We start from the raw sequence: 10,449 nt of genomic DNA, 5'->3' as shown, positions 1-10,449 counted from the left end.
AACTCTACTCCAATTGTGTTCTTTCAACCCAGACCTCTGACCCTGCTTTTTACTTCTGCCATTTCATCCTCGCTCCTGCTTCCTTTCCTAAATCCATACGTCTCTTTTGGCCTTCCTAGCCCTGGGCCAAGTTCCTTCCTCTTTGCTCAGTTTTTACCCCTTTCCTTCATTCTCCCATCCAACTTTCAGTCCTTCCTTTCTCACGCCCCAGTTAGCAGCATCTGAAAATTCGAAAGGTTTGTTACTCGTCTATTAATTGTATTCCATTTACTTATTCAGTTCTATACCTGTCTTACCTGTGTATGGAAGAACAGCTGGTAGCCAAGGTGGCACCAAGAATCCTAGCAGCTCTCACTTGACGTATCCGTAGTAGTCGGCAATTTCCATTTCGTTTTCCCTCTCGGTGAAAAATTGCAGCTTGCCCGAAGAGGTGTATCTGGCAGCATTCTCCCGTTGTTGTTGAGCCCGCCTCTTCATGGCCTCTCGCTCTGGCCTCTGCTCTTGTTCGATGGGCTTTGACATGACTGGCTCAGGCACGTTGGGTTCCCTCCATGGAACTCGTTGCTTGCTGAAGTCTTGGAGTAGAAAGTGGGTTTGGAGCTTGGGTGGGGACTGGCGCTTATTCACAGCAGGGGGAACAGGCTCCCGCTGGAGAGGAGCGCCAGATGAAGTTTTGGAGGGTGCAGGCCTAGGAGCAGCAGACTGAGGGACACGAGGCTGGGTATGGTTGGGCCAAGCCGGTTGGGTTGGGTTGGTCACAGTTGGCTGAGCTGGTTTGGCGGGGCCTGGCAAAGAGGCAGGAGCTGGCTGGGATGAATTGGCTGCAGCAGGTTGAGCTGAGTCAGTAGAACCAGGCTGGGCACGGTAAGCCCCAGCAGGCCGATGTGAGGCCAGAGACTGTGGCCTCCGAGGAGCGGGTCGAGCTTGAGGCTTGTCCCAGGCAGAAAAAGGCAGAGGTATCAACTTGACCTTCCCAGGAGGAGGCCGCTCATACTGGGCTGGAGACGGACACTCTGTTTCAGCACTGCTGTCTGGTTTCTGGGCTTGGACTTGCGTTTTCTCAGGACCCTTCCCCTCACGTGGGGTATGCCGCCATGGCTGGATAGCTGGGGGTGGCTGGGGGTCTTTGGGGTTGCTTGACTTTCCCAAGAGCCGACAGGAAGAGAGCCCAGTTTTCGTCTCATTCTTCTTCCCCAGCGCATGAAGAACCTTCACAGACTCCAGCATGCGCACGCCAAGGGAGGTTCGAGGCTTTTGAAAGCTCTGTTGGAGAAGCTCAGTTTGGTGTTCCTTTCGCTTCGTGTGGGGGATTGCTGGCTTCTCTTCTGCCTTGACTTTGTTCCCTGACTGCTTGTTCTCCTCAGCCTTGTTTCTCCCTCTGGTCCTTTTGGTCTTTTCCTGCCCGTGGCTCTTAGTTTTGCTGATCTTTCTGGATGCAGCTTTCTGAGGTTTGCCTTGAGAGTGCTTGGCCGTGTTCACAGGAGCCCTGTCACTGACTGCAGCGTGGCATGTAACCACTTCTCCCCCTAACAGGCACTCTGGATTCTTTGGCTGGATTTTGGCCTTGGGAGCGCCACTGATAGGCTCAGAGGCTTTCTGTTTGTTCTTCCTGGGTTGATCAGAGGGAACCTTTATGACACTTGGCTTTTCCTGCACCTGATTCACCTTAATGGCTCTGGTGTCTTTAGCTTTGATCACGTTGGGACCTTGGGATTGATCAAGATCTTTCAAAGGATTAAAGAGCTGGGGAAGGTGAATATCCTCCGCCAGTGTAGTAATGTCTGCAAGACCACTGCTAGGTTCAATCCCATTTTCAAGTGTCCCTAGGTCCTGACGACTCCGGCTGTTCTCTCCCAGATCAGCATTTTCAGAACCAGGCTGCTCCTCTTGGCTGAGGGGATCGGTGCAGGCCAGCGGCTGGTGAATATCAGGGATTCCTAAAGGGAGTAGTGGAGGATCTTGGTTCTCTGTTGGGATCTGGTAGGCATCCAGAGGCTTTGAAAGCTTGGTTTTGATATCATCCACGTGCTTACTCTCTATTTGTCCCTGGCTTGGAGCTGGAGGCAGGGCCAGGAGACGCCTGGCACTCTGGACTGGAGCTGTCACTGAAATGTCCCCAAGTTCAGATGGTGGGTTACTCTCAAGTATGTGGCTGTTTCTGCTACTGCAGGACTTGGGGAGTTCTTGACTTTGTGTCACACAAAACGTCTGGCTTGGAGGTTGCAATCCCAGGGAATTTTTCATCACCAGGGGGGAGGTCTCCATCCCTACAAAGGGATCAAGGGAGAAGTCAGTCCCTGGTAAGTGAGATGCTCCCCCTAAACACCAACACAGCAGTCGTGTACCTTTCAAGGGGTTCAGGGGCAAGATGGGCAAGGCATTTCTACTAACTCTTCTTAAGGATCACGGACAGTGCCCTATGCTACGAGGTAAGCGGTGACTGTTGTAATTCTTACTGGTGAGCCTTTCCTGTCGCTGATTCTCGGCTCGCTTTGTATTTCATAGGACTGTTTATAAGTCCAATACAAAATGAGTCTTATTTTTAAAAACCTGAAATGTTTTACAAAGCCTAGCATTCTCATATAGGGTCCTTTCCATTCTCCCCACTTTCCCGAGAGGCCAAGAACACGTCACACCATGAACTAGGAGAGGGGGTAGAGCCCTTGCTGATGAAATACATCAACAAAGACAGAGTCTTAGCCTGCTTGCTCTCTGGACAGGATCTCGGACCACAAGGTCTTCAATCCTGGTATAAATGAAGGAAGTGAGGACAGTTCAACTGGCACTCTCATAACAAGAGTTCTGAAACACCTTCCGAAGAGACTATAGCAGTAGATGAGGGAAGGGAGTGCTACAGTGTGGCAGTACAGGGGGAACGATCGGCTACAGCAGTGAAAAGTGTGGTACCGATTGGTGTGCTCTCGGGGTTCTTGTACATGTAGCATAGATGACCTCTACAGTGGCCCTCCCACCTTCCCACCTGCATTAGGTGTTCTTTTTTTTGTAATTTATGTTTATGTATTTATTTACTGTTTGAACTTATTTATTCTACGTATTTATTTTTTTGGCTGCACTGGGTCTCTCATTGCTGTGCACGGGCTTTCTCTAGTTGGCGGCTAGCAGGGGCTACTCTTGGTTGCGGTGTGCGGGCTTCTCATCGCGGTGGCTTCTCTTTGTTGCGGAGCATGGGCTGTAGGCACGTGGGCTTCGGTAGTTGAGGCTCACGGGCTCTAGAATGCAGGCTCCGTCGTTGTGGCACATGCGCTTAGTTGCTGCACGGCATGTGGGATCTTCGCAGACCAGGGCTCGAACCCGTGTCCCCCGCATTGCATTGGCAGGCGGATTCTTAACCACGGCGCCACCAGGGAAGCCCTAGGTGTTCTCATAGAGAGTCTAAAAACAGAGGGCACTGAGCGAAGGTAGTGGTTATTAAAGGCTCAGGATCTAAATTCTACCTGCCTCTACACCCCTTCCCAGCTGTCGATTTGACCCCATTTTTGAGTGCCGACCTCATTCTTCAACTTTCTCTGGCGTTTGTTATACTCACCTTGAAAACTTGTTTCTGTGATGCGTTGAGCAGACACAGGGTGGCAGACTGCAGAGGTGGAAGCTGGTGGTCGGATATTTGTGGGCTGAATCTCCTTCGGTCCCATTCCCATTTCTGGTTGCCCAGAGGCCCGACTTCCTGTGTATGACGCCGAGCCGTAGGATTGCGGGCAGGAGCCAAGTTCTCCATACAGTAAAGACCCCAGTGTGCCTTGGTTATAGTAATATACCTGGCTTCCTTCCTGGCAGGGAAGTGGCAGGCGGCTCTGCCCCTGATTTGGAATCTGAGATGGTGTTCCCTGAGCAAGGCTGGCAGAAAGCGATGGATGTAGAGGGACCATGTTCTTGGCGTCTGAAGTTTTATCATACTGGGCTGCCAGAAACATGGAGGAGGCAGCTGTGTGGCGGTCAGTGAGTGCCAGAGTAAAGTCTCCGAGTGAAGAAGAATTCTTTTCAGTGCTTGCTGTGATGTCCCACTCAAGAACACCTGGATAGGAAGCAGCTGAAGTGGAGATCTGGCTGTGGTCAGTAACTCCAGATAACATAGTCGTGCTAGAATGTTGGTAAAGGTAGGCACTACCCATGAGTGTCTGGAAAGGGGTACCGGTAGCCGATGCCGAACTGACGGCAGGGGCAGAGACTCTGGAGAAGTTGCAGACACTTCGTGTTAGGGAAGTTGCATTGCTCACCACAGGAGGAGAATGCTGCAGAGAATTTAGAGTTCCAAGTAGAGATGGATGTTGGAAATTTTCTGTAAGAACAAGAGGGTCATGAAAAACTCAGGGAGGTTGAGAAATTCTCACTACGTTTGAGGAACGGCATCATCTGAAGGTTCTTGCTATCAGGACACCTCTACTATCACTACTTCCTGAGAAACCCAAAATCAGACAGTTAATGATGGCTGTAAGGACTGAGCAGTTTTCCACTCTTCTCTATTCACTGCCTGTGCTCCCATCTTGGGCACAGACGGGCAGAAGAGCCAAGTGGTGTGGTTCAGAGATTGTTCTCTAGGCTGGAAGCAACCTTCTCCCTGCCCTGTCTTTCCCTTCAGCCTGCACTCGTATTGACTTCTATGCTATTTCCTAGACTGGAAGCATTTTAGAACTAGGAGGCCCTTAGAGAACTTCGATGTTCTCAGTCTCATTTCGTGAGTAAGGAAACTGAGGCTCAGAGAGGTCGGGTTGACTTGTTCAAGTTCTCTCATTATGTTAGTATCATTACCAGGTTTCAGAACCTAAGTATCCTGACTTCCTTGCCAGGACTCCACTCTGAGCATGATACTGCCAGAAAGCAGGAGAAATAGAACTTATAATATAGGCATTTTTTTTGTCCATTAGAAAACAGTACGGCTATTACCATGGTCGTCTTCAGTGTCTCCCTTTGCTTGTGCAGTTCCCACGCTATTACCTAGAGGTGACGTACAGCTCAGTCCAACTGGTGAATTGAAAGAGTCATTTTTGCCCTCTTCAAGCCTGGTTTCTCATCCTACCTCAAAATGATTACCCGAAAGTGGATTTCTTAAGTGCTTTTGGAAAGGGAAAAGTTATCTGATTACTTCAGATTCCTCACCTATAAAGTGGTTATAACACCACCACCAATAATAATAGCAGTAATAATTAATAGATGAATAAGCTGATCTATTGCGTATGATTTATATGGAGGAAGATACAATAAGTTCTAGAAAGACAAAGAAAAATCATGACAAGCATATTACGTTAACGAAAAAGAAATCCATAGATATTAATGAAAACTGGGGTATGTGGCAAGTATCGAAGCCTAATGAATTTACTAACAAATGGCATTCTGTACTATCCATGCAATATTATGAAAGTGAATTTTGCCCACTCTATTTTAGTGAATACTATTAACCAGAAGACACGATGGAGGTGATAGAGGTGAATGAATTCCTAGCCAATGCATACAGACAGAGAAGGTATGTCAGTAAAAAATGCATAACAAGCAACAGAATGCAATAAATGTGCATGTATAGGTAGCCACAACACATATAGACAAGTATTTCAATGAAAACCGGTACGAAGCAGACAGCAAAATAATAAGTGTAAAAGAGTTTCATTATTGTGCTCCTTCATATTTTTACCCAGCAAGTAAGAGGTATTAAGCCTAGGAGAAATATATATTTCAATGAATATAGCTTATATAATAAGCAGAAAGGAAGCTTAAAATGTATCAGGAAGGTTTTTGGATTTATCCTAGAACTTAGATTAGAATCATCTTCAGCATCCAAGAAGATGGCATCCCAAAACCTCAAAAAACCATCATGCCTAGAATCCAATTAAAAAAGATTTTCAAATGTAAGAAAATCCACAGGACTCCACAATATGGTTTTCGATAAACGTGGATGTTTGTTTGTTTTGTTTCTTTGGCCGCGCCGCGTGGCCCTGGCCGTGAAAGCACCGAGTCCTAAGCACTGGACCGCCAGGGAATTCCCTAAGTGGGGGGGGGAATTAGAGATGTGGGGCTTGACTTTTTCTTCTTCTTCTTCGGTAGCTAAGCTCTACAAGCGAACGATGGCTGTTGATCAATGTGCTCTCTGTGTTAGGAAGGAAATAACTGTAAAAATGAAAAGCAGCCTTGCCTTAGAACCTACATATCACACCAAGGAAAATAGTCCTTCTGATTCAATTTAGAAGATATCACTTAAAATGTTGAATTGGTGAAATGTCTACCTAGTTTAAAAATTAGAAAGAATAAAACACTGAAAAGCAGCCCCCTAGATAACCACTGTGGTTGCTTGTTTATAGGAGGCATCATTTCTAAAACGTATTTCTAAAATGTTTATATTCAAAACTGTCAAGTGGCCAACTGTATTCAGAGAGGCAATAAAAGAAAGAAAACGGAGTATGACTTTTCTGATAAGCTGCCTTTCCTGGTGATCCCCTGTTCTGGCCTTACTTTCCTTCTTAGTCTGTTAATGTAAGGGTTTGCTACCATCAACTTGGTTTTGCCCTGCTCTGAGCAGGTTTCCCTCTGTGCTGTTTCTGCTTTAATTGAAAATCTTTGGTTCCCATCAGCATTCCATTGCAAACTCCGTTTTTCTTGAGAGCTCCTCTATGCTTTCCCTCTTCATTCTTACATTTTCTCCCATCTCTTGGTGCCTGTTGGCCTGTGCTAATGAAAACCATCCTAAACTTCCTTACGCTCGACTCTGTGCCTCCCTGTAGAGCCCAGTACTCTCCATCCTCTCTCCCTATTCTCTCTTTTCAACTAGTCGAAATCCTAGTGGAGGGAGACCATTAGAGATGAAACATCTTGGTATATATTGCTAGTTTTCTATGTCCCCTGGCTTTTCTATGTTTCTGTTGAAACACTCTTGAGAAGTGTCTGATTTCGTTTTCTACATGGGTACCCTTTAAGGCTCAATACTGGAAAAGAAGGGGATCAGAGTGATCAACCCAACGTGGTATCCTAACGTAACAGTTAAGGAAAGCAACAGGCTTTGTGAGACAGCCAGTGATTTGTCCAAAGTCACACAGATAGTAAACGTCAAAGTCAAAAGTGAAATTAGGTCTCCAGACGTGTAGTTCAATACTTTCCCTCATTATTCCATGCTATTTTGAATCTCCTACTCAATTTAGGGGCAAAAGAAATCGAACGCAAAACTTTCCAAAGTTTCTTTTCTTACCTGACATGGTCAGAGAAGAGGAAGCATCCACTGCAGGTACAAGGGATGAGGAGACAACACTAGAGGATGTCTGAGTGGCTGCAGCTGAACGGCGCACGTGTCCAGTACAGAGGTCACTGGTTACTGGTCCAAACAGCTCCACGGAAACCCCAAGACTCTACCAAGTGGTAGTAGGTTTGGTAGGAGAGTGATGTCACAAAGCAGGCAGTTGAAAGGTATGAGAGAGCCAATAGGGAGGTCCGATCCCCAACAGGAAGGCGGGCTTGGGTGAAGAGAGTGTAGGAGAGCTAAAACAACACCTGAGTTTCTGAGCTCTGGGGAGGAAATCCTAGAAGACAGATTTACCTCCCCCAGGCTCTTCCATTAGGGAAATCATTGCAACATTTCTTACAGACGTTCATTAATACACTGAACTAAGAGTTACTTATATTCTACAGAGTATTCTATTTTATGTATCATATACTTAGAGCTATATAGATCTTCTTTAATTAATAATCCTTAGGAAGGAAAGAGCCATCTAGTTTGAACTATTACAGTTGTTCTGAAATCATATGTGTCTAATGAGTGAACTGATAGCAGCTTTTAAGGAGCCAAAGTAGGGATTAAGAAGCTCTCTTTGTAACTTGGTTCAAGAGTAGGGTGAAGTTTGTTGAGTGTACCTTGTGGAGAATGTTGTGGTCCAAGGCTCTTCTCTTTTAGTTTCTTCTCCTTGACTCCTACCTTCCTTGGGCTGGGCTAGGCTGGGGGCCAGGTTGGACTTGCGACTTAACATTTCTCTTCCGCTTTCTCTTTTTTTTTTCTCTTCCATTATGGGCATTGCTTCGAGGACAAGCCTTGATCTTGCATTGGACGTTACTTCCTGTCACCTTCCAGCAGCAGGAGTCTTCTTTTCAGTGCTTGATGCTTCACGAAATAGACTCTGCCCGTTGGCAGCAAATACCAGAGAGCTAGGAGACAGAGCTGGTTGCAGACCTTTCCTCTTCCAGCCTTTGGTTGCAATTGTTTGGCCCATAATTTGCTAGCTCTAGTTCCTTGGGCCACACAGGTATCCTGCCATCTCCAGCTCTTGTTATATGTGAGAGACATTCTGAACACTGTCCCTTTTTCTTTGCACAGAAGTATATACAGTGTGGCAGTTACTGTAATCTCCTCCGCCTTGCAAACAGCCACTCTAGAATCTTGGACCTCTAGGACTCTCTGTCTTGCATGCTTGGGGGCAAGGCCAAGCAAAATGAAGAGGAGAATAATTAGAGAAAGAGGAGGACGTTGGTGGAGAATTGGGAGCAGGTAAGGTGAAAGGGCACAGGAGAAAAGAGATGCATGTAGACTTTTTGGTTTCTGTGGGAAACAGGTTGACACACTTGGGCCTCATTTGGTATTAACAGAACAGAGAGTTAAAGATCTAAGTAGCTAGATAGTGTGCAGCAACTGCCATGAAGTCTGTACACTGAAGAGAACAGTCTCACATCTAGTTTTCATTTTGTTTTATGTCATAGTACCTTATTTATAGCATTCACTGGTGTGTTTGTAGAATACAGATGTTTTCAAATGCTCTGGTTTTGTCTACATGGTTATCTCCTTGTCCTGTTTGTAAGGAATCCAACATTGTAAGACATATTGCATGTTTTTCTCTTGACGATTGTTGACCTTGAAGCGTCATGAACTAACTTGAGCTGTTGGATTCTGTGGAGAAACGTTCAAAAGGGTCTGTGAAAAAGGCACTGTGGTGAGTCGCATTATGCACCCGAGCGTAAGGAGCAAGATATCTGCCACCAGCCCAGCTTGGCCTGGATTGCCTCTGTTTTAGTTCCCCTGGTTAGTGCTTTTCTCCCTAACCACTCTTGTGACTGTGATAATGTGAGTAAGGGCGGAGTTGCTAATGATCTATGTGTGAGGTAAGCTGGTTTGAGGGAGGAAATCTATGGACCTAGTCATTTTCCTTGGTGGTAAGCTTTCAGGGGTGCAGAGATGGATCTTCCTGGGGCCTTTTCTGGTCCCAGGAAGATATCGCATAGATGGGACCTCCCAAGACACACATTGAATCTTTAGGCCTGTTTTTCCTATTATGAGGTACGAACGAGTTTCTTCACTGATGGGGATGATGCTTATCTGAGAAGAAATTGTGAAAGGTGGTGTAGTGTAGAGGTGTGGCTTAAGCTTTTAAGTTTTCCTCCAGGTTTTTCCCCTAAGCTTCCTACTTCGGACGGCCTACTTACATGATACTAGTAGGTGATGTCCGGCTAACAACTTCCTAAATATACCTGCAAGCCAGATCAGTGTCTCTTTTCTCTGTATTCCCATGGAAATCAAGAGTCCCGCCGAATTTTCCATCGAAACAGTTGATTTGTGTTGTCTCTAGGAATTCTAAAGGGCGTACCGTTGCTTCCTAACCGGTGTCATTTGGGAGATCCGCCTCTGTACGTTCAAATGATTAATTTTGAGACTTTGCTCATGTGTGCAGTAAACCCTTGAATTCCCTAAGACCTTCCTTTCCTCCATCTCCTACCCCATTAAGCCCGCTTCAGTTCATCTCCTGAATTTCTTTGGAATCTGTCAGCCAGCTCTTCCTCAACTTCCTAATACTGAACTTGCCTGTCTGTTGCGATTAGGTCCTAACTGGTGTCCATATATCTTGTTTCCTTCCAATCCACTCTTCACACAAGAAACCTTCAAAGCAAGTTGGAACGTTGCTCATAAACATCGCTCACAAGCATTGTTTTGAGAATAGAAAACACACTGTTGGCCTTTAAGACTCTGCGTGGTCTAGAATCCTCTCTGCTTCTCTAGCCCCATCTTGTGCCACTTTTGCCCTCACTTTCTATGCTTCAGATACACTGAATTAACCTTAGTTCTCACTCATCTGACAGAAGTCAGTTCAGATACTATTTTTCACTGTGATTCCTAGCATTAAGGAATTTGATTATCAGGTTTTGTATGAGGACTATTTCATCAGGGGTACAGAAGTTCTGGCCATCTCTGGTTTTGGATATCCCTTATTTGTTGAGACCTTTGCGTTGTTTGGTTGCCTTTTGTCTGTTTTCCAGATGGGAAAACAGGAACAAGGGAAGTATAGGTTATTACTAGGTGGGGTTGAGCAAGTGGAGCAGCAAACTGCAAAGCAGAAAGAAGAGGGACGTACTATAGAGGGATATGACTTCCATCCTCAAGGCGCCTGCATCCTGTGCAGGGAGACAGCCTAACATAAAATGAGCCTAACAACAAATATATTGACTTCTTACTAAAAATCTCCAGTTCATAGA

General features: G+C 45.9%; 1 pseudogene across 1 annotated transcript; it reads right to left on the bottom strand.

Annotated features, from left to right (window-relative positions):
• Window positions 1-351: 351 nt before the first annotated feature.
• Window positions 352-7,274, bottom strand: LOC309622296 (uncharacterized protein C2orf78 pseudogene; annotated as a pseudogene). Its single transcript has 3 exons — window positions 7,190-7,274; window positions 3,548-4,297; window positions 352-2,267 (listed from the first exon to the last, which is right to left on the bottom strand). The product of its transcript is annotated as an uncharacterized protein C2orf78 pseudogene (transcript).
• Window positions 7,275-10,449: the final 3,175 nt, after the last annotated feature.

The sequence above is a fragment of the Balaenoptera borealis genome (assembly GCF_965194805.1).
Source record: "Balaenoptera borealis genome assembly, contig: HAP1_SCAFFOLD_2030, whole genome shotgun sequence".
NCBI classification, from domain to species: Eukaryota; Metazoa; Chordata; class Mammalia; order Artiodactyla; family Balaenopteridae; genus Balaenoptera; species Balaenoptera borealis.
This window is presented reverse-complemented; position numbering and strand designations above follow the sequence as displayed.